The 21,827-nt window shown below is 40.7% G+C and overlaps 1 protein-coding gene across 5 annotated transcripts in view; it reads right to left on the bottom strand.

Moving 5' to 3' along the window:
- The window catches only part of dpp10 (dipeptidyl peptidase like 10), a 1,117,462-nt gene that overhangs the window by 112,140 nt on the left and 983,495 nt on the right, over nucleotides 1-21,827 (bottom strand). The window lies entirely within an intron of this gene.

Genomic DNA, 21,827 nt, shown 5'->3' with positions numbered 1-21,827 from the left:
ATAATGTGATATTCTAAGGAAAAGCAGACTAAACAGTCTTATGAATTTCATTATTATTTATACTTCATCTGGTTATATTATGTTTGAAGAATGTCAATTACCCCAAGTGAACGTTTGTAACTGAATTATCCAAAGAATCTTTTATGCTCTGATCATGGATTTGAATGACTTAAATATCTGCTGTATCCCCCAATTATTAGCTTAAAAGCTTCAACATTAAAACACAGGTACAGGAATACCAGTTCACCTCTACAGAATACAAATGTATAGATATAGATATATTTAGCTGTTACCATAAAACCTCATGAAATATGACCTACTCTGGATTATTACAATTGAACCAGTATTTGAAGCCAATTGAGTTAACTGAAGTATTCAGTTCATATTTATTCCTGTAAGAATTAATGGTTTGGGAAAATGAATTTGGCTGAAATGAAAAATGCCTAATTGTAAATGTAATAATTGTAGACTTTCTAAGTTATTCAATTTTATTGTTTCTTTCTATAAAGATTAATGCCACATAAGACCATAATGAAGAAGTAATATGCCTGCAATTTAATTGGCAAATTATTTTATTAGACTTAGGACAAAATTACATTTTGTGCAGTTCATAATGTATTCTGCACATTTCATATTTACTCATTTAGAATACAAAAGCCAATACCAGAATAGTATAAATAAGATCAATAGATAACATAGAATGCAAATAATAGCCGTTCAATGGTAAATGTAAAACTAATATTGATTATTGTATATTGTGTTAGCAGATCTTATAAATGCTTTAATGCTACAAAAGCTTCAAGAGATTACATTGTCCAACATAATTTATGCTTCTATATAAATGATCCACAATATTGCACCACTCATCTATCTATATATTACCAAAACTCTCTTTGTTTGCTTGTTTGATCATGCCTTATTTTTGTGCCTCAGTCACACGATAGCATGACAATTTTAGGACCACCTTATTCACTACTGTCCTGGGGTTCACTTAATGCAAGTTTCATTCAAATTGATATTTTGAAAGTTATAGACTTAGGGAGGGGTTGAGGGGGGATTGAGTGGGTCAGTGGGGGTGAAGGGGAGGAGGGGGGATAAGTGGGGTTGAGAGAGGGTGAAGTGGGTGAGTGGGGGGGAAGAAGGGGGAGATAAAGGAGGTTGAGGGGAGATGGAGTGGGTGAGTGGATGAGTGGGGGGCAGGAGGGCAAGGGGGAGTGGGGGAGGGGAGGGTGCTAGACCAATGCAGGAGAGGACGGGGGTTGAGGGGGGATGATATGGGTGAGTGGGTGAGGGGGGGTGAGGGGAGGGGGGGATAAGGGGGGTTGAGGAGGGTTGGAGTGGGTGTGGGTGAGGGGGGAGGGGAATGGAGTGGGTGAGTAGGGGGTAAGGGAGGAGGGGGGATAAAGGGGGATCGAGTGGGTGAGTGGGGGGAGGGGACGAGGGGGGGATAAGGGTGGTTGTGGGGGGGGTGGAGTGGGTGAGTGGGGGGGAAGAGGTGGGGGGGATGGGGAGGGGGGAGTGGGGAGGAAAGGGTGCTGGACCAATGCAGGGGAGGTTTGAGCCCAACGGGTCCACTTGGTCTAGTGTATATTTAAAGGGATACATGTATAAATAAGACACTCAAACTGTCACAGTATAATTGGGTAGCTTCAACATGGTTATCAAATTGTAACACTTTGGGCAAATTATTACACATTTTTTAGGGTGTATTTAAATTTTAGAATCATTGAATTGTTACAGCATAGAAGGAGGCATTCAGTCCATCGTGTGGTGCTGAAGCAGGGTCCCGACCCGACACATCATCTATCCATTTTCTTCAGAGATGCTGCCTGACCCATTGAGTTACTGCAACATTTTGTGTTTTTCGTCACTCATGTTGTTTATCATTTTTGAATGTTACTTATTCAATGCACTTTAAAAAATAAGATCTTCCTGTTATAATTTCCATTACTATGACGTTGATAAATACATCACTGCTGAACTTTTCATTATTGTAATATCAATTCCTATATCTTGTGTAAATGTTGTAGAGGTCCACGGGATGTGTAAACACTCTCTTTAATGATCAACAGATACAGCTTGGTCGCTCATGCATGCAACGGGTTAACTTTTAACCACTACCGTGCTGCAGCTCGAGTGCACTTTCGCATTCCTCTCTCAACCGCAATTCATTTGTTCTCTGCTCACACACCACAGCCCGCCACCCAGACCGCGTGATAGGTCGGCCCAGATCACGTTCAGTTCATGCAAGAGTTCGAGCCCGACAAACGACGTTTCGATACCTAATAGGATAGCCCGCCACAATGTATCCAACTTCACTTTGGTGCATGTGTAATATGCGGGGAATTATTCTGTCAGGCATTGTGCTGAAATGTTTTCCTTAATTTTCGGTACATCACTGACAAAAAGCACATGTAAGAAAATAACTGCAGATGCTGGTACAAATTGAAAGTATTTATTTCACAAAATGCTGGAGTAACTCAGCAGGTCAAGCAGCATCTCAGGAGAAACGGAATGGGTGACATTTCGGGTCGAGACCCTTCTTCAGACTTCTTGAATCTGAAGAAGGGTCTCGAGCCGAAACGTCACCCATTCCTCTCTCCTGAGATTTTGCCTGACCTGCTGAGTTACTCAGCCTTTTGTGACAAAAAGTACATGATCATTCAGAGAGTACTGAAATAAAGGAAAGCGGGTGATTTGTGTGTAACCAGCAGGTAATCATTTGAATCGTTCATCACAAATTCTATGGTTGCGTTTGTATTATGTACCTGTACCTTTGCAATTATAATCTGGGAATTCAAATGTTCACGAACATTTCAAAACATTAAGATTAATACTGGATTTTATTTCCTCATTTAGTTGGTTTGATGCAATTCATCTTTATTTCATTGTTAATGTAAGATGTTTAACACATTACAGAATAAACTTCATTTTGGTCATGCACACAGTGTAACATTCATACATGCCACTGATAAGTATTGACTGCTGGCTGGCATATATCAGTTTGCTTTATGGCCAAAGTAGCACCAAGTTTCACTATATCCATTTTTCACTGCTATTGGATTGGAATTTCTTTAGATAGCCAACTTGCTTTTCAGCAATGCTGCTGGATCCATTATTAAATCCCCACCCGTAAGTTAGACCTTAACTGAAGAAGGGTCTGAAGAAGGGTCTCGACCTGAAACGTCACCCATTGCTTCTCTCCAGAGATGCTGCCTGTCCCGCTGAGTTACTCCAGCAATTTGTGTCTATCTTCGGTTTAAACCATCATCTGCAGTTCCTTCTTACACTTAACTACTTGTATTCTTCTTCCCCAAAAAGCAGCGATCTTGGACACTCACCTCTATCATCCCATTACATTGAAGCAATAGTGTCAAGACAAAGCCAACCTACTTCCCTAACTTCCACTGACCAAAACAAGTATAAACACAAAATCGTGGACGGACCATTCTGCCTCTCGTTTATGATCTCTGGCACATTAGACAAGGATTCTCCCCCAACAAAATATAATTGAGATAATTAGGGGGTTTCTAAACTCTTCCATTACACCTTCATCCTTTCCAAAAAAGACTCCCTCTGGAAAGGAAATTAACAGCTGGAAATCTATTTTATATACATTTCACCTTCAGTAATGGAAGAGGCCAGAAGCTTCATTATTGTGTATATCATTACCAAATGTACACTGTTTAGTCTGTGAGCATTATGTGACAAAGGAATGTAATTGCACTGTGGTGTCGATGACAATAAACTAATTTGAACATGGATTTATGACAATGGTTTTGGCAAGAGGGCTGAGGACCTGTTTCTACTCATGCGTTATGAGCAAAGCTGCATTTGGTCATTTCAAACTTTCACCATTAATTAAATACATATTCTGCAAGCTTAATGGTAATTTGTGTTTTAATTCAAAACTGGTATCAATTTAAAAGGGTATACTCTCATACTGTTCTGATTGATGTCTTCCTTCTTAACTGACGACATTCAACATCTGTGAATGGTCTTAAAGGCAGTAACCTGGAAGTTCAGGAAAAAATATATTTTCTTTGATTTGGCCATTTAAGAATTCAGACTCAGAACATTCTGCTCTGGTTTTGGACCACCTGGTTACTTTGTTTTATGTTTGTTACTCAGTCTCATGGTTGTCCCTGCAGGTAGCTGTGTAATCAATACCTTCTATCATTGTATTTTACTGCCATTCTGATGCAGCAGCTGGTGCACCATTAGCGAGGTTATGCAAACCCAGATTTATTGCCAGCCACTTGAACAGTTCTTCCCAGAACGGTCTCAGGTTTAATTGTTTGGATTTCTATTCAGACCAAGCCTTCGTACATGCCATTGGATGGATTGTCATCAAATTCCATCTGCATTGATGCAATGTGTCACATCCTCTGCTTTGGTCACCATACCTGTGGTCATGGGGGAAACTGCTTGTATTCATGGAGCTTTCATCCTGGGTTATACTTTCTCTCATTATTTACCTCATCAGCATTGTTGCTTGGGTAGGGCCAATGGACTGCAGCATTTGAGTGGCTTCTGAATGCCCTTGCTGCTCAATGACATAATACCTTCATAATCCATCAAGCCATTCTCGTGATTGCTGGTGCTGGTGCACAGCACACAACTATGGCAAATGGACCCATCTGTCAGTCCAAGAAACTCAACAGTTCATTTCTCCTACAACTTCCAGAGATTCTCCTCCACACGGCCAACACTATTTCCTCATTCTCAACAAAAATTTATTGTTGTGTTTCACATCCAAATTGCGTACAATAAATAACTGATTAGCCACAGGGTTGATGCACATATTTATAGTTTCTTCTGCATTCAACAAAAGACCTTTCAATTTAATGTCATTATCATTTGCCTCAGGTACACAATACTGTTAAGGATCCCGATTCCATATTATCCAATGCCATCATGAGTGAAGTAGACAAATGCTCCTTTAACATTCTACATGGCTATTAACTTTTCCAGGAACTTGCAATATTCCCTTTCCCACGATAAATGTGGTAAGATGTCATCGTCTACTGACACTTTGAGGTCTGGTTGTTCAAACGACATTCTTATGAAGGCCTTCCAGTTATTTTCCAAGCATGCCCAACTGATTTCAGCCAACCCCTCTAATGGTGTCCATACATCTCAGCCTGGAAGATAACAATTGTGCCGTTATTATCATCTATGTGGTGTGAATTCCCTACTTGGAATTGCAACTTGAATGAAAATGCCATGTTTTAAAGCAGCATTTCTAAACTGATTCCACTCTACATGCTGCCTCAAATGCTAAGACACCCAAGTTTGCCTAAACTCTCTTATCCACCAGTTATATCAAGCAATATCGCAAAATCAAATCTAAAAATGTCCAAAAAATAAATTCTTCAGAGGCATGCAGCACAAAAACCATCCTGCACCCCACTAAGCACCCATTCGCATTAATCTTATTTTATTTATGTTGGACAAATTTGGATTATTTTCTCTGGACTGTTGGAGGATGAGGGGCGGCTTTATGGAAGTATATAAAATTATGAGAGGCATTGACAGGGTTGCTAGTCAGTCTTTTTCCCAGTAAAATGTAGAAACAAGGAACTGTATGAAAAAGGGTTCCAACACAAAATGTCACAATAGACAATAGACAATAGACAATAGACAATAGGTGCAGGAGTAGGCCATTCAGCCCTTCGAGCCAGCACCGCCATTCAATGCGATCATGGCTGATCACTCTCAATCAGTACCCCGTTCCTGCCTTCTCCCCATACCCCCTCACTCCGCTATCCTTAAGAGCTCTATCCAGCTCTCTCTTGAAAGCATCCAACGAACTGGCCTCCACTGCCTTCTGAGGCAGAGAATTCCACACCTTCACCACTCACTTATCCATGTCCTCTGGAGATGCTGCCTAACCTGTTGAGTTACTCCAGCACTTTGTGTCTTCTTTTGCCGAGGCCAGAAATATCAGATACTGGAAGGCATCAGTTTAAAGGAGATTTATGTAATGCTTCTTTAATACAGAGAGTGGTCTGTATTAAAGGAAAGCCTCGTAAATCTCCTTGTAACTTGCTGTGCTGTCGGGGGAGGTGGCAGGAGCAGATACGACAGACAGAGGCTTTTAAATAGATACATGCAGCAGACACAAAACTCCTTCCACAGCTCCTTCCTAAGCCATAAATCTACTACCTAGAAGGACAAGGACAGCAAAAGCATGGGAACACCTGGAAGTGGCCCTCTGGGTCACACACCATCCTAATTTGCAAATATTCACCATTCCTTCGCTGTTACACATTCAAATTCCTGGAACTCCCTACCTAATAGCATTTTGGGTACACCTACAACCCAAAGACTGCAGCAGTTCAAGTAGGCAGCTCACCGTCACGTTATCTAGGGCAATTGGGAATGGGTAATTAATTGCTGACAGTCTGTAAGACCCACATTCCTTGAATTAATAAAATACAGATGCTCCCCGACTAACGATGCTTCGACATGCGATATTTCAACTTTGTGATGGTGCAAACGGCAGGGACCTGTAGCGAGCCGCAGCTCACCTCCGACCAGGTGATCAGGTGTATACAATGCATTTCGATGTATGATATTTTCAGTTTACGATGGGTTTCTCGGAACGTAACCCCATCATAAGTTGAGGAGCATCTGTATAAGGAAGCAGGGAATTGGGCGAAAAAGACCATCTGCAGGCTGATAAAATTAATTGAATTTGGCTTCATGACCAGAATAGACATTGTGGACTAAGGATAGACGCAAAAAGTTGGAGTAACTCAGCGGGACAGACAGGATCTCTGGTGAGAAGGAATGGGTGACATTTCGGGTCGAGACTCTTCTTCAGACTGGTTAGGGATAAGGGAAATGAGAAATATAGACTGATGTGGAGAGATAAAGAACAATGAATGAAAGATGTGCAAAAAAGTAATGATGATAAAGGAAACGAGCTGTAAACTGTTTGTAGGGTGAAAATGAGAAGCTAGTGCGACTTGGGTGGGGGAGGGATAGAGAGAGAGGGAATGCCGGGGCTACCTGAAGTGAGAGAATTCAATATTTATACCACTGGGCTGTAAGCTGCCCAAGCAAAACATGAGATGCTGTTCCTCCAATTTGCATTTAGCCTCACTATGACAATGGAGGAGACCGTGGACAGAAAGGTCTGTGTAGGAATGGGAAGGGAATTAAAGTGCTAGAAAGTGGCCATCTCTACCAAGGGAGAGTCTGACAACTTATTTTTTTTTTATCATTCAGTGGTATTACCACTGCTAGGTCTTCACCAATCAATATCTTTGAGGTTATTATTGACCAGAAACTCAAAAATATAGTGTCTACAAGAGCAGGTCAGAGGCTGGATATCCTACAGCAAATTATTCCTCTCCTGACATCTCAGTCTTTCCAAATACAAAGCAGAAGCCAGGAGCTCAGAAAATATAATAAAATACAAAGTGATATAAAATACTTGCCACTTGCCTGGATTAATGCAGCGTGAACAAGAAGCTCGATACTATACAGGACAAAACAGCTGAGATGAGTGGCACCCTAGCACTGACTCTAAATATTAATTTTCTCCGCCATCATACATAATCGGTGTAGTGTGTACCATCTACAAAATGCACTGCAGTAACATACCCAGGCTTATTCAACAGCATCTCCCAAAGGGAGGCACAGTGGTGCAGTAGTGGAATTGCCATCATAATGGGTTCGATTCTGACTATGGGTGCCACCTGTATGGAGTTTGTATGTTCCCTCTGTGACCGTGTGGGTTTCGCAGGGTGCTCTGGTTTCCTCCCACATTACAATGATGTGCAGGTATGTAAGTCAATTGGTTTCTGTAAATTGTCCCTCATGTGTAGGATAGAACTAGTGTATGGAGATTCACAGTCGGCACAGACACAGTGGGCCGAAGGGACTGTTTCCACACTGTTTCTCTTAACTAAACTAAATTAAAATGACTTCCACTACCAAGAGGGACAGAACAGCAAGTGCATGGGGATGCTAGTTCCTACCTGCTCCTCTCCAAATCACACACCATCATTACTGGATATATATCACCAGCCATTCATCATGCTTGGTCTCAATCATGGAGCTTCCTCGCCAATAGCACTATGGGCACAACTTTACCCGAATGAATGTAAGGGTTGAAAGTAGCAACTCACCACCACCTTCAAGGTAAATTAGAGATGGGCAATAAACGTTAGCCTTGCCAGTGATGCCCAGATCTCAAAAATCAAACAAACTGGGGGACATTGAGGCAACCAGATTGATTGAAGTTCACTGCTGCAGTCTCCTTAACTGTACTCTGCTGAGACCCTTCTCACCTCCTCTTTTCAGACAGCAACCTGCTGTCTTCAGTCAGGAATGCCAAGTAATACACTCAGGATGATTACAACGAGTTTGCACAGATGACTTGAACATAGCATTTTTGCCATATTATTCTGCAGATTTTTAACCATTTTTGGATAGCACCAAACAGTTTTGTCATCACACGAACATCTAGGATTAATCGTCCACTAAATAATCCATAATTGGTACTAGTGAGGAGAGGCCTTTCCCATAGTACATGGACAATTGGTAGTTAGATGGTCTGCATACTAATCCCCAAAATACCATTATAGACATCAAATAAGTGATCTGCTGCTAATCGATGATGTGTCTACAATTGCAGTTCAGGGACTGAGTTTCCTCCAGTAAGTCATTCACCCTAATACCCCAAGGGCTTCCCACAATCTACAGGTACAATTCAGGACATCAATAAAATACTGTCTTCTTTCACATTTCCAACAAATATTAGCTGTGTGTGCGAAAACCATTTTCCTAATTTATTATCCAGCACCCAAACAACATTCAGTACTGGCTCCAAAATCATGTCTATTCATTTAAAAAAACCCGAAATACATACTATTTCAAAAAAAGATAAGTTATCAAATAACAAAGTTCATTTTACATCACATTTCTTCTATTTGTCATTCTTAATAATTCAACGGAACATCTTTTGCAGATATTTTAACACACCTTGATGTCAGGTTTGGCACTCCTTGTACTGGGGATTTAAAAAATTTACTTGGCAATTCCACCCATCTCTATATTCAAGTAAAATTTCAAACAAGCAAACATGCTGTGTTGGATTTCTCAAAGGCAGTCAGGCTTTCACATTGACACAACAATAGCATGCTGTGCTGCACTTGCTTTTCTTTTACCCGAAGCAGGCATCAGTGGATTACTTTGTTCTGTTAGTATTAACTTTATTTCTGGGGAAATAATCACCATATCTTTTGGCCATGGCAGTGAATGTTTTTCTTTTACATACCTACAGAATAGGCTTTACATAGTGCAAACATCACGTGAGTATCTGTTATCTCAATAAATACCAACAGAGCATGCATTTTTTCCCATTCAGTGTGTAAGGAATTTTATATCTATCTTTGAGAAAAACATGCTAATTTTCCTCACTGCCCAGTTCAGTTCAACCAAAATGATATTGTACCATTTATCTACTCTTATGATATGAAAAATGTTGAAACTTTTCAATTGATTTAAGCAAATGCTACACTTGCTGACAAATGAGACAAACTCTAAAGGTAAACAAAATATTTATTTACCTAACTTTAAGGAAGGAACTGCAGATGCTGGTTTAAACCGAAGATAGACGCAAAAAGCTGCAACAACTCAATGGGACAGGCAGCATCTCTAGAGAGAAGGAATGGGTGATGTTTCGGATCAAGACTTCTGAAGAAGTGTCTCGACCCGAAACGTCACCAATTCCTTCTCTCCAGAAATGCTGCCTGTCCCACTGAGTTACTCCAGCTTTTTGTGTTTACCTTTACTTCATGGTTTGTGCACACTCAATCACACCATCCGGTTCACCTATTTTCTTATGCAATAACATGACTAGTTTAATCAATTATCTGCTCGACTTTAAGGATTTGCATCATACTCCTACGAAACCTCTTTTTATAATTATGAGTTTCATTTGCTGATCATGACTACTGCAAGCTAATCATACATCCCTTGACACTAAAATAACATGTATCCTTATCTTAGAAGAAAGACATAAAGAGTTAGAGTAACTCAGCGGGTCAGGCAGCATCTCTGGAGAAAAGGAATAGGTGACGTTTTGGGTCAAGAGAGGGTACTTATCATATCCTTATCATAAGGAGATCCTTATGGATATCCTCATACCTTTGCGATAGGTTTCAAAAATACCACATAAATTACACTATCAAATACTTGATTCTTGAACGTCATCATTTTTCTGTGATTCACCTTAATTATCTCCATACATTAAATATGTTAGAATATATAATTGATAATTTTTTTCTGTGAAATACTACATACTGCACATAATAATGTATTCAGAGGGAGGTAAATTTGATTTTAAAATCTTCAACAGCGCTTTTTATCAGTTAATCATTCTATTGTCCATTTTAGTCTATCAGCTTTGATACTAAACATTTATATTTTAGTAACTTGGCTCCTGGGAGCCACATCCTCAATTTGCTTCTGAAGGTCAGGATTATAATGCTCTGAGGTTAATGCCTTCCATCCACATGGTTTTATCTTCAAGTAATTATATTTCTTAGAAAGACCCATCATATATCTGTCGACTTTGATGTATTACTTTTATATTTGTTAAACATACAAGTGCTTTTACATTTAATGTGATTGCCAATAAATACTATTCACTCAAAGAGCTCTTCTCCAATATTCTGTAACAAATTTGCACTTAATGTGCTATGATTTTTTTTTTAGCTCACCACTGTCAATTTTATTTTGTGAATGGAGCAAGGTATCTGGTCCTGTTATTTTTATCAACAATTAACCCAGTTAATTTTTATTTCATGACCTATAAGATCACTCCAGCTTACAAACACCTGATATATGCACAGCCTCCACAAACAAATGAGCATTTCGGCGACCCGCATGATGGATTTACCAGCTGATATGGAGCTGTAGCATCTTCTGCCAGGTAGGAACACATTCTCGACTTGCAAACAATTCATAGGAACCAACCCTGCCATTACCTGGGGAGGACCTATAACTGCTGTCTTCTAAATTCATACCGATGTACAACCTACTTTCAAACTCTGCAAGCAGAGATTATTACTTCTCAATATAAAGCTTTCTTTTATTTCTCTGACTGCATAGAATATAGAACATTATAGCACAGGATCAGGCACTTCGGCCCACAATGTTTGTGCCGAACATGATGCCTAGCTGAACTGATATTTTCTGCCTACATCTGATGCATGTCCCCCATTCCCTGCATATCCTGTGCCTATCAAAAAGTTTCTTAAATGCCACTATTGAATCTGCCTCCAGCACCACCTCAGGCAATGTGCTCCAGGCCCCACCAGCTTCTGTGTAAAACGACTTTCCCCATGCATCCTCATTAAACTTTCACCCTCTCACCTTCTAGTTATGTCCTCTTGTGTTGTTCGTTTCCACCATGGATTCTGATTGCTACCCTATCTATATCCCTCATAATTTTATATACTTCTATCAACTCTCCCCTCCAACCTCTGGTGTTCCAGAGAAAAAAATCCAAGTCTATCCAACCTCTCCCTGTAGCTGAAACCCTCTATTCCAAGCAGCATTCTGGTAAACCTCCTCTGCATCCTCTTCAAAGCTTCCACATCTTTCCTGTAATGTGGTGACCAGAACTGTAATGGAGTGACGAGAACTTTACGCAATATGTGGCCTAACCAAAGTCCTAGAGAGTTGCATCAAGACCTCCTGAGTCTTATATTTAATGACCCCGGCAATGAAGGGAAGCATACAATATACCTATCTACTTGTGCTGCCATCTTTATTGCGCGATGAACATGGACTCCTGGATCCCTCTGCATATCATTGCTGTTAAGGTTTGCCCTTAATTATATACTCTCTCCAAGAAAGGAGCTGGGTGGCAGTGTGAACTGCGAAGAGGCTGCTAAGAAGTTACAGGGTGACTTGGACAGGTTGAGTGAGTGGGCAGATGCATGGCAGATGAAGTATAATGTAGATAAATGTGAGGTTATCCACTTTGGCAGCAAGAACAAGGAGGCAGATTATTATCTCAATGGTGTCAGATTAGGGAAAAGGTAAGTGCAGCGAGACCTGGGTGTCCTTGTACACCAGTCCCTGAAAGTAAACGTGCAGGTACAGCAGGCAGTGAAGAAAGTTAATGGCATGTTGGCCTTCATAACGAGAGGATTTGAGTATAGGAGTAAAGAGGTCCTTCTGCAGTTGTACAGGGCCCTGGTGAGAACACATCTGGAGTATAGTGTGTTATTTTTGTCTCTTAATTTGAGGAAGGACATCCTTGCTATTGAGGCAGTGCAGCGTAGGTTCACAATGTTAATCCCTGGGATGGCAGGACTGTCATATGAGGAAAGATTGGAAAGACTGGGCTTGTATTCACTGGAATTTAGAAGGATGAGAGGGGATCTTATAGAAACACATAAAATTATATAAGGACTGGACAAGCTAGATGCAGGAAAAATGTTCCCAATGTTGGGGGAGTCCACAAACAGGGGCCGCAGTCCAAGAATAAAGGGGAGGCCATTTAAAACTGCGATGAGAAAAAACATTTTCACCCAGAGTTGTGAATTTATGGAATTCTCTGTCACTAAAGGCAGTGGAGGCCAATTCACTGGATGAACTTAAAAGAGAGTTAGATAGACCTCTTGGGGCTAGCGGAATCAAGGAGTATGGGGAGAAGGCAGGCATGGGGTACTGATTGTGGATGATCAGCCATGATCACAATGAATGGTGGTGCTGGCTCGAAGAGCCAAATGGCCTCCTCCTGCACCTGTTTTCTATGTTTCTACATTCAACCTCCCAAAGTGCACATTCACAATAAATAAATATATTTAATTAAAAATATATATATATGTATTTTTATATGTATGTGTATATGTGTGTGTGTGTGTGTACATGTGTGTGTGTATGTGTGTGTGTGTGTGTGTGTGTGTGTGTGTGTGTGTGTGTGTGTGTGTGTGTGTGTGTGTGTGTGTGTGTGTGTGTGTGTGTGTGTGTGTGTGTGTGTGTGTGTGTGTGTGTGTGTGTGTGTGTGTGTGTGTGTGTGTGTGTGTGTGTGTGTGTATATAGGTAACCTAAGATATATCCCATCAGGCCCTGTGGACATCCACCGTAATGTTCTTCAAGAACCTCAGCACCACCTCTTTCTTGATCTCAAACTGCATTAGTATATTTGCATTCTCCACACTGGTCTCACTGTCCTGCAAGTCCTTCTCCTCAGTGAATACAGATGCAAATTACTTGATTAGTATCTCACCAACATCCTCCAACTCGATTCATAGATTCTTTCCTTTATCTTTGAGCAGTTTTACCTTCTCCCTGATCACCCTCTTATTTTTAATGTACGTATAAAAAGCCTTGGAATTTTCCTTAAACCAACTCGCCAATGACACCCTGAGGATCCTTCTGGCCCTTCTAACTGACCGCTTGAGTTATTTTTATTTGTTTTTCATTCTTCATACGCCCCATCCGATGCCACCTTCTTGAACCTGACATACATTTCATTTTCCTTCCTGACCAAGTTTATAACAAACTTGCATCGGAAAGAACTGCAGATGCTGGTTTAAATCGAAGGTAGGCACAAAATGCTGGAGTAACTCAGCGGGACAGGCAGCATCCCTTGAGAGAAGGAATGGGCGATGCTTTGGATTGAGACCCTTCTTCAGACTGAAGTCAGGGGAGTGGGCGGAACAAAGATAGAATTTAGTCGGAGACTATAAGACTGGTGGGAGAACTGGGAAGAGGGAAGGAATGGAGAGAGACGGAAAACAAGGGCTATTTGAAGTGAGAGGTCAATGTTCATACCGCTGGGGTGTATGCTACCCAAGCGAAATATGAGGTGCTGTTCCTACAATTTGCGCTGGGCCTCACTGAACACCTCCGCTCAGCCCGCCTTAACCTACCTGATCTCCCGGTTGTTCAGCACTTCAAGTCCCCCTCCCATTCCCAATCTGACCTTTCTGTCCTAGGTCTCCTCCATTGTCAGAGTGAGGCCCAGCGCAAATTGGAGGAACAACACCTCATATTTCGCTTGGGTAGCTTACACCCCAGCGGTATGAACATACCCAGTGGTATGAACATAGCCTTTGCTTTCCTTCTATCTCCATCCCCTCCCCCTTCCCAGTTCTCCCACCATTCTTACTCTCTCCAACTACACTCTGTCTTTGTCCAGCTCACTCCCCTGACATCAGTCTGAAGAAGGGTTTCGACCTGAAACTTCACCCATTCCTTCTCTCCAGAGATGCTTCCTGTCCCACTGAGCTACTCCAGCATTTTGTGTCTATCTTCGATTTACAACTACCTTGGTCATCCATGGTTCCCTTAGTTTGCTATCATTATCCTTTTTCCATACTGGAATATGTTGATCCTCACTTTGATCAGCTCCCACATGTCATTTGTGGATTTACACAATAACAAATGAACCCAATCTACCCTCCTTCGCTCCTGCCTAATGACATTGTAATCTGCCTTGCCCCAATTAAGTACCTTCCCCCAACATCCAGACCTGGCCCTATTCAAAATAATATTAAAACTTATGGAGTGGTGTTCACTATTCCTAAATTCTTCTTCCACTACAATACCAGTCACCTGGCCAGACTATTTTGCTGATTTTCCTTGGAGAAGTACTGTGCAAACAACGTTATGTTCTTTAACAACTTTTCCAATAAAATGGAAACTCCCTAAATCCCATGGTCAACAGTACAATTGCTGCCTTGCAGCACCAGAGACCCAGGTTCGATCCTGTCTATGGGTACTGTCTGTAACCAGTTTGTACTGTATGTGGCTCCAGTTTCTTGCCGCACTCCCAAGACATACAGGTTTGTAGATGTATTGGTTTGGGTAAAAATTGTAAATTGCCCCTAGTTTGTAGTGTGTGCTAGTGTAATGGGGGTCGCTGGTTGGCGTGGATTCGATGGATCGAAGGGCCTGTTTCCACGCTATATCTCAAATCCAAACTAAAATATTTACAAACGAGAAGGCTCAAGATTGAAATCAATAACTTCAGATAATGATTCGACTGCTCCCTCCTCTAAATCCATATTTTGATTTTTTAACCTTCACTTACAGTACCTAGTTTTGATGAAAGAGTATTGATCCGCAGCATGAACTCTGTTTCTCACTCCACAGATGTTGGAAGCCTGCTGTGCTTCTGGCATTTTTTTTGTTTGTGTTTTGGAATTCTAGCATTCTGTAGTGTTCTGGTTTTGCTTTATTCTTTATGGCTACCTTTCAACCCAATGGTTGAAAGGAAAAACTGACAATATAGTGAATTCTCCTTGACATGTGAGCTGATGCTATTGCTCTTTGCTATATGTCTAAATTATTTTCCGTTTTGAAATGGAACCAAGTTGTTGAAATTTGCTGATGAAATCAAAGTGGGGACAAAGATGATAAAAACACAAAGTGCTCAGCAGGTCAAGCAGCATCTGTGGAGGGAATGGCAGGTGACATTTCGTCCGACTACGATCAGAAACAACCTGAAATGTCACTTGTTCATTCCCTCCATCTATACTCTCCCAGTATCCACCTCATCTCACATCCGGAATCTTGGAATCATCCTTGATCAAACCCTCTCCTTCGACAAACACATCAAACACATCACAAAGACAGCCTTCTTCCACCTCAAAAACATTGCCCGTCTCCGTCCATCCCTCTCCTCCACAGCTGCAGAAACCCTCATCCACGCCTTCATCACCTCCCGTCTGGACTACTGCAACAGCCTCCTCTATGGCGCACCCTCAAAAATCATCAATAAACTTCAATACATTCAAAACTCCGCTGCCCGTCTACTCACACACACCTCGATCCGTGACCATATCACCCCCGTCCTTTATAAACTCCACTGGCTCCCCATCCCCCAGAGAATCCAGTACAAAATCCTCCTCATAACCTACAAAGCCCTCCATAACCTGGCCCCATCCTACCTGACCGACCTCCTCCACAGGCACACTCCCACCTGCACCCTCCGCTCTGCCGCTGCCAATCTCCTATCCCCCCACATCCGGACTAAACTCAGATCCTGGGGGGACAGGGCTTTCTCCATCGCTGCTCCCACCCTATGGAACTCACTACCCCAAACCGTTAGAGACTCCCCCACACTCACCACATTCAAAACATCGCTGAAGTCTCACCTGTTCAGTACTGCCTTCAACCACTGAAGGTCACCTCACCTTCTGTCTCCTTTCTCTGTTCATTTATTTAGTTACTTATTTATCTATTTATTCATTTCCCTATGTTCTCAAAATCTCTGTAAAGCGTCTTTGAGTATATGAAAAGCGCTATATAAATAAAATGTATTATTATTATTATTATTATACTGCCTAACCTGCTGAGTTCCTCCAACAAATTGCGTTTTGCTCAAAATTCCACCTTCTGCAGTTCCTTATGTCCCCATGAAGCTGATAATGTCGCCAAACACGCAGAATAGGCAAAGAGCCAATTTAAATTCAATTCAGCAAAACCTAGTTTGGGTAAGAGGAATATTTTTTATCAGAAAAAGAAGCTAACTGGGTTAGAGAAACAATCAATAGCAGCTGGAATAATTGGTCTGTAGAGTCGAGCCTCTCCAGGGAAATTCAGGTATGACCTGCCTCACCTCTGCTTCGGTCTCATGTAACGTAACAACATGAGAACCAGATTTTAAAAAACAATGTCTCAGAAAGCTGTGGCCTGATATTGATTCTCTAGTGACTCTAGGGTGGAAGGTGCAACTCTTTCTCCATAATTCCAGGAAGGAAGAAAATTACGTTATCGTTACTTTGAGTGAAAAGCATCAGGTGGAAGTTTGCAAGGATGACCAAAGAGATTTACCTTCTGCCATAATGTTGGATGAGTTGTGATTGGTAGATTGCACAGCTTCAGCTAAACATTAACTCCCTGTCCTTAAATTTAACTAATGGACAGCAAAAAAATCAATGATGAAAGAGGAAGTGCGCAGCTAACCGTTACAATATGAAATCTATGGTCAATTTAAATAATTTTTAAAAAGAGCTGTTCTGTTTTTTTGATTGGTCCCAAAATAACAGTAAAACCTTCCTGTAACTTTATTAAAATGCAGTGACACCAACAGACTGAACGGAATGAAAACACATTAAATAGCAAATAATTTATCTGAAGTAATGATTATGTCGACCTGTCAAAATTATACTGCAACAGACAGCACAAAATCTATAAAGATACATTAACCTTTTGCAGATCACGGATGTGTTTATCATTTGCACTAAACCCAAGCTAAAGGAAATCCAATCTGTAGATGTACCTCCCTCCCTAAGTGGCAATCAAGATTTGTTTGATTGGTTTGTACAAAATACATGCCAAAAGAAATTTGAAACAATTTTAATCCTAACATAATGGTTAGGTTCGTCTCCAGAATATTATAAACCTATAATTCTCCAGTAACATTTCAAGTATCAAACCCACCTATTTTTGATTTCATCAGGATAGGATGGAAAACATGCCATCATTTAACATTGTTCTAAGGCTCTGTGCCTTCCTTCAAATTGGATTTCATTTTTAACCACAGTCCACCAGGTGTCCTATGGGAAACCCAGCAGAATCCATGGTGTAAGTACCTTCTTTACAACACTATTTAAAATCATTAGTCATGCTTTCATGCTGATCATGCTTTCTACCCTCCTGATCTGACCCTGAACCTGAAGTCAACTCACATCCTCTCCTCATCCAGTATATTCAATCATTACAGCTAAGCTGACACCCTTGGCTTGATCATCACACAGCCAACCCATCAACTACAAAAATTGAAGAACTTCCTAGTCAATTGACATCTGACCTAATTTCCAGTTCTCTTGGCCAAATTAGCTAGTTTAATATTCTCTCAGAAATTCATAATAATTTAAAATACTTGGTTTTACTCAAAAGTGGAAAAGCATTTATTTTAATTTGTAGGTCATCTTGCACCAATGACATCTGTAACAGCAAGCGTATGCTCTAAACGAGTTAGGATCCTGTACATGATAAACATTTTAAGAGGGCAATTCTTTGCTAGCTTCATTAGACGCCAGAAGACTGGAGTTAATGATGTGCCTCCATTCAAAGAAAAAACTGGCAAATATAGACTAGTAAGCCTAACATTTGAGGTTAGAAAATTACCGGAGAGGATTCTGAGGGATAAGATATGCATGCATTTGGAAACACGGCAGTCATTTAGAAATAGTCAGCGTGATTTTCTGGATGGGAGATTGATTAAGCTTTTTGAAGAAGTAACCAAGAAGGTTATTGAGTGCAGGGCAGTTTGGATATTATCTTTCAGTTGTCCAAGAAGTTGGTGAGGCCGCACTTGGAGTACTGTGTTCAGCTTTGGTCACCCTTTAAATGGAAAGATGCCATAAATCTGGAAAGAGTGTAGAGGAGATATATGAGGATGTTGCCAGGACTCGAGAACCTGAGCCTGAAGGAGAGATAGGGTAAGTTAGGACTCTATTCTTTGGAGTGAGGTTGAGGTGTAGAAAATCATGATGGGAATAGACAGGGTTTATTTTTCACAAGGGAGGGGGAATCAAGAACATGAGGGCATAGGTTTAAGGTGACAAGGGAAAGATTTAATAGGAACCTGAGGAAATAGTTGAGGCAGGTACAATGACAACATTTAAAAGCCACTTAGACTGGTAGCTAAATAGGAAAGGTTTCAAAGGGATTCATTTCTTTGTCAGAATACACTGATTGGTCTTCTCATCTGAGACACTCAGGGAGAATTTCTTATCAGAGATTCTCCCTTCCATTTTTCCTTTGATTAAATAAAGGCCAGCTATTTGTACTTAAGGATTCTGAGTGGTGATTGAACCATGACTGACAGACCAGTGAAAGCCTTTGACAGAATACAAGTTTAATGATGATTTTGCAATCATTATTTAAGTTAGTGGTTCATGCTGGAAGAAGGGGAGGTGCATTCAAACCATGGGGTCTTAAGCAATCACCACAATATTGACCATGGAATATGTTAAAACAGTTGTGCAATGCTTAATGAGATGTTAATCAGCTGGAAACTATGAGGTGCAGAAAACTATGAGGTGCAGAAAGTGATGCTAAGCTTCAACCCTGTGTTGGAAGTTTAAAATATCAATGTTTAGATGCTGTGAGTAACGATAATGCAGTCAGAAACTTGCAGCTGGAGATACTTGTTGTTATGAGTGTGACAAAACATTTAGACTCTATGTGTTGCTGTCTGTGACCCATGGGAGGAAACAGAGTGATCCGAACCTGACAGGATGTCAATTATTGCAATATGTAATACCTAGGATATGGTGTAGATTCCATCACTGGGGAGGCCAGTTAGTGTGGGAGCAACATGGTTATTGTAGTGTATGAAGACTGTAATCCACTACTGGACTCATTAGTGTGAGGTGTGTTGAAGTGGGTAAAATATTCCATGGTAGGTCTGATTGATTGTATGAACAGGGACAAGACTGTATCATATGCTTGGGCAGGGATCATATATTGATCAGCAACTTCCAGCACTCTTTTAAAGCCTCAACCTTTAAAGATCTCCTTGATGTGTGTACTGTGGTGTTTTCAGCCATTAAATCATAGTTTGATTCAGTTTTCATGATCGTGCTTCTTAATGTTTGCCTGCATTTTGCAATCCTTGTGTAAGAGTATGATGTCAAATAGAGTTTCAGCTTTGCCTCAGTAACACTCACTGTTATGTTGAGGGAAATGAAAATATTGCAGCGTATTGATTCCAAAACAATAATGGTTGTTTGCACACAACCTGCTTTGTAAGTCAGTCTTCAAAATCTAAAATGGTTTCTATGGAAACACCAGGCTCTCTCATTGTACGGCCTCACTTAATTTCTTATAGTTTTATCCTCTAAGGAACTAAATTAACGGCTTCAGTTTTTACTTAAAATAAGTGGCAGCTAAATCTTTTGAATATGAACAGCATATGCTAGTAAAACTAATAAAAAGATAAATCACGCAGGATTAACTTAAACAGGATAGAACTCAAATAATAAGCTCTTGTACTTGCTGAAGTTATAAAATAAAGAATTGCGATTAATGTATTTGTTTCAAAGAGCAGATAAAATTCTCTGCCATTTCTCTTCGATAGAAGGAGTAAACAAACGAAAAAGAACAGGTCAGTCGATTGGAAAAATAGCAGAGCAAACTTCATCTCGAAATAAAGTGAGGGCAGAGTCCATCCTTTCCCTAATATTACTGTACTGTCCTATTCTCCCTCTCTCCCTCTCTCCCTCTCTCCCTCTCTCCCTCTCTCCCTCTCTCCCTCTCTCCCTCTCTCCCTCTCTCTGTACCCTTCATCTCTTATATTTCGTATATCTGTCAACTTTCGAAACTGTCATCTGTCAAAATTGACTTATTGTCCATCTGAACTGTGCAACTCATCGGTCATCTTTGATCCTAAAAAAGTTTGTAAACAGTTTCAAAACCATATACTGAAATGTAGCATTCATTACAAGAGATGACTTTAGATAACTAACAATTTTAATAAACGGCAAATATTTACCCTAGCTACACCTGAATGATTACATTTACAGAAGATTTAAATGAATTTGTCCAAAAGCTACAAATTAATCACTCTGTTCATCAATGTAACAATCACGCAAATCAAATCATCTAATTTTAATTTGTCAGTCCAAATTCATTTGGTAGTAATAAATCTAGCTGGACAGACATTAAAAAAAAGCTAAGTTCGAGAGGGATCGTCTCAAAGAACAATAACTGTCGGAAGACTATTTATGATCTTGGTTACAGAGAGTACAATTTTCTAAATTTCTTTTCACAAGTTAACATTTCCAACAAAATGTTCTCTCTAAATATTATCAAACCATACAATGTAGATTTTCTACTTTATTTAATTAGTATTCATTATTATGAAAAGTATATTTTTCATTTTTTGCCACTGGTTGGCCATAAGATGTAACTCAGGATAAACAAGTCTCTCAGGGCTGTCTCCATAATACAATAACCTAAATCTCACATTTATTTTAATAAATAATTTGGTACAGTATTCAATACTTTAGTACAGTAAACCTTCAGTTTAATGGACGATGAGGGGAGGGGGATGAATGATGTCTGTTATTGCCGATTGACTGCTATAACCGAGTGAGGTATTGTCGTTGTATGTAGTTGAAACAAAGAACTGCAGATGATGGTTAATCCACAAAAGAACGCAGGCAGCATCTCTGGAGAAAATGGATAGGTGATGTTGGGATGCTTGTTCAGATATTCAGTCTGTTGAGTTACTCCTGCACTTTGTGTCGTTTCACCTGAAAACTAGGCGTCGATGGCACTGGTCTGCACCAACGAGTTCCTCTTCATCGGTTGACGTGGCTGTTGTTGAGAATGATATTGTAACCCATGCCAGGAATCGCTGGATCACAGTGGAACTTCCTTCCCTCTCACCTGTCACTTTGTCCACTCCCCGCTCCTTCCAATGTCGGTGACTTTGGGGAAGAAGGAGGGGGAGGCGGCGGTGGAGGGAGGATAGGCCGACTGGACAAAGTGATAGCCAACAGAAAGAGGTCACAGCTGGGGAGAGCGGAGGGTACCCCATGGTGACCAAATGTGTCCTGTCGGTGGCAGCGGCCTGAAGAAAACTCTGTTCCCAGGGGTTACAACGTGAGTTGCAACAACTGCTGCATTAACGGATGGTGCGATGGGTGAAGAAGGGCTAGCTAATGCACCTTGCAAGCTGGCGGTGGTGTCAGAAGTCGGGGCTGGGGAGTCAGTGCAAGCCGGGATGGCGTTGGCAGGTCCATCCACTATACTTGAAATCCATTATATAGGGATCCGGTAGAAGGAAGGTTTACTGTAACAAGGCCAAATGAAATGTCTGAGTACTGAAT

The sequence above is a fragment of the Rhinoraja longicauda genome, chromosome 8, assembly GCF_053455715.1.
Source record: "Rhinoraja longicauda isolate Sanriku21f chromosome 8, sRhiLon1.1, whole genome shotgun sequence".
In the NCBI taxonomy this organism is placed as follows: domain Eukaryota; kingdom Metazoa; phylum Chordata; class Chondrichthyes; order Rajiformes; family Arhynchobatidae; genus Rhinoraja; species Rhinoraja longicauda.
The sequence above is the reverse complement of the archived record's forward strand: the minus strand, read 5'-3'. Positions and strand labels throughout refer to the sequence as shown.